Below are 3,012 nucleotides of genomic sequence, written 5' to 3' on the forward strand. Positions count from 1 at the left end.
GTTCCCCATTTTTTTTTTTTATAATTTTATCCAATTCAAGGCAACTACTTGTATTTGATTTTCATTCTCCTTATGTTTTTCCTTTGTGTGTGAGTCAAAACAGTCAACATTCTGCATTCCATGTTGGGTTACCCTGACTTCCTATCTGGTTTTGGGGTGGGGGGTGTTTTTTGGCATGCAGGAAAAATTACCCTTTAAAATGTCAAGTTCTAAGGATTATGCTGAATGCATACAGTCATCTCTCCACAGTGGACTGAATACAATACACAACTGTTCCACAAATCCCCTTATGTTACCCTTCCATTATCATCCCCTCTCCCAAATTTACAGTATCAAGCAACAACTGTTCCTGTAAATTTGCCTTTTCTAGATTCCATTCCTATGAATGGACTCATACACTAGGTCACAATTTTTTGAAGTATAATTAACTTATAATATTATGTTAGTTTCAAGTATACATAGTGATCAGATATTTTTTACAAATTATGCAACATGCAAAGTTATTACACTATTATTGACCATATTCCCTGTGCTGAACTTTATATCTCTGTGACTTAATAATTTATTTTATAACTGGTAGTAATAAGTTAATAATAAGTTATAAGGTAATAATAAGGTTTTTGGGTTTTTTTGGTTGTTGTTGTTTTGTTTTGTTTTGTTTTTATTTGGAGCTCTTGGCTCAAGATTGACTGCTTCCTTCCTTTATTTTTTGTTTCCCAGGATGCTGTCCTCCTGGACCGGGCGGAGCCCTAGTCATGCTGTTTTGTGTGGGTAGGGGCTGTGCCCTGTTGAACTCCTCGGTGGTAAGGCTGCACAGCATAAGGTGGCCCTGGTCATGTTTGGAGATGACCCTTGAGGGCCCTTGTCCACTCAGGGTCACTGAACAGGCCCCAGTCAGTGGCCGGTCTCCTAGGTGTGGCGGCATCACGACCACATACTTCATGCCCGACTCCTGCAGGATTTTGTGCATCCGAATGTGGTCATCGTTCACATCTCACAGTCTTGGGGTCACCTTGGAAGGGTCCCACAATAGGAAGGCCGAGGCTCAGGCCACGACTTTGTCTATGCCATGGGCCTTCATGGCGGCCACAATGTTCCGGGCACCCTCGGACATTACCTGTACAGGACATTGCCGGTGCCCAGCAGCATGATGACAGCATCATGCCCAGCCACGGTCTTGTCCACAATTGCTGCCTGCTGATTGTCGCCCACTGCCACGTGGTCCGGCTGTGGCCCCTCTGAGGGCAGCCTGGAGGTGTCTTGCACCAGCACTGTCACCTCATAACCTGCTTGCCCGACCTGCGCCAGGGTGGTGAGCCTGGTTTTGCCGGTTCTTGACGGCCATGCTGCGGGTCACTGGGGCTCAAGGCTGCAGAGTGGCAGGACACGCGGGAACCGACTGGCTGCTGGGTAGTTAGTGCCTCTTAATCCCCTTCACCTTTTTCACCTGTTCCCCCGCTCCCATCCTCTCTGGGATCCTTGTATCTGTAAGCCTGTTTCTGTTTTGTTATATGTGTTCATTTGTTCTGTTTTTTAAATTTCATGTGTAAGTGAAAGCATACAGTATTTGTCTTTTCTGTCTGACTTAATTCATTTAATATAATACCCTCTAGATCCACCCATGTTGTCCAAAATGGCAAGATTTCATATCCCTTTATAGCTGAATAATATTCCATTGCATATATACTTCAAGTCTTTTTTATCCATTTATCTGTCATGGACAATTAGGTTGTTTTCATTTCTTGGCTTTTGTAAATAAGGCTGCAATGAATGATATTGGGCAGTATACATCTTTTTGAATTAGTGTTTTTGTTTTCTTGGGATGAATACTCAGGAGTAGAATTGCTGAATAATATGATAGCATTATTTTGCATTTGAGGGGGAAACTCCATACTGTTTTCTACTTCTTGTATTGATCATTTTATCACTGTATAATGCCCTTCTTTGTTCTTTGCTGTAGACTTTGTTTTAAAGTCTACTTTGTCGTGAGTATTGCTATCCCAGCTTCCTTTTCATTTTCATTTGCACAGATTATCTTTTTCCATCCCCTCACTTTCCGTCCGTGTGTCTTTAGGTCTGAAGTGAGTCTCTTGTAGGCAGCATATGCACGGGTGCTGTTGTTGGGTTTTAATCCAACCAGCCACCCTATGTATTTTGATTAGAGCATTTAGTTCATTGACATTTAAAGTACATATTGACAGTTATACACTTACTGACATTTTGTTATTTGTTTTCCAGTTGTTTTTGTAGTTCTTCTCTGTTCTTTTCTTTTTTCAGTCTCTTCTCTTGTGGTTTGATGATTTTATTTAGTGCTATGCTTATGTGCTTTGCTCTCAATTTTTTGTGTATCTGTTGTAGGTGGATTTCAATTTGTGGATATCATGGGCTTTATATATATATTGATCTATGATTATATGTACTTGTTTTAAACTGATATAGTCATTTAAGTTCAAACACATTCTAAAAGATACACATTTTTATCCCCCCACCCAAGTTTTGTGTTTTTGATGTCATATTTTACATTTTCATGTCTATCCCTTAAATGTTTACTGTAGTTACAGTTGATTTTACAATTTTTGTCTTTTAATTTATTTAAGGGGTAGGTCCATAACCTTTGCTATATATTTGCCTTTACTAGTGGGATATTTTCTTTCCTATAATTTTTTTTTTCATTGAGGTACAGTTGATTTACAATGTTGTGCTATTTTCTGATGTACACCATAGTGATTCAGTTATACATATAGATATTCTTTTTCATATTATTTTTCATTAGAGATTATTAAAAGCTATTGAATATAGTTCCCTGTGCTATATAGTAGCACCTTGTTGTTTATCTGTTCTGTATATAGTAGTTTGTATTGGCTAATCCCAAACTCCTAATTTATCCCTCCTCCCCTTTCCCCTTTGGTAACCATAAATTTGTTTTCTATGTCTGTGAGTCTGTTTCTATTTTGCAAATAATTTCATTTGTGTAATTTTCCTATAAATTCTTACTTCTTATTGTAGCCTTTT

At 38.8% G+C, this 3,012-nt stretch overlaps 1 pseudogene; it reads right to left on the bottom strand.

The window, feature by feature from the left end:
- Positions 1–679: 679 nt before the first annotated feature.
- On the bottom strand, positions 680–1,353 carry LOC102519059 (annotated as a pseudogene).
- Between the last annotated feature and the right edge of the window lie 1,659 nt (positions 1,354–3,012).

This window comes from Camelus ferus, chromosome 14 (assembly GCF_009834535.1).
Source record: "Camelus ferus isolate YT-003-E chromosome 14, BCGSAC_Cfer_1.0, whole genome shotgun sequence".
Lineage (NCBI taxonomy): Eukaryota > Metazoa > Chordata > Mammalia > Artiodactyla > Camelidae > Camelus > Camelus ferus.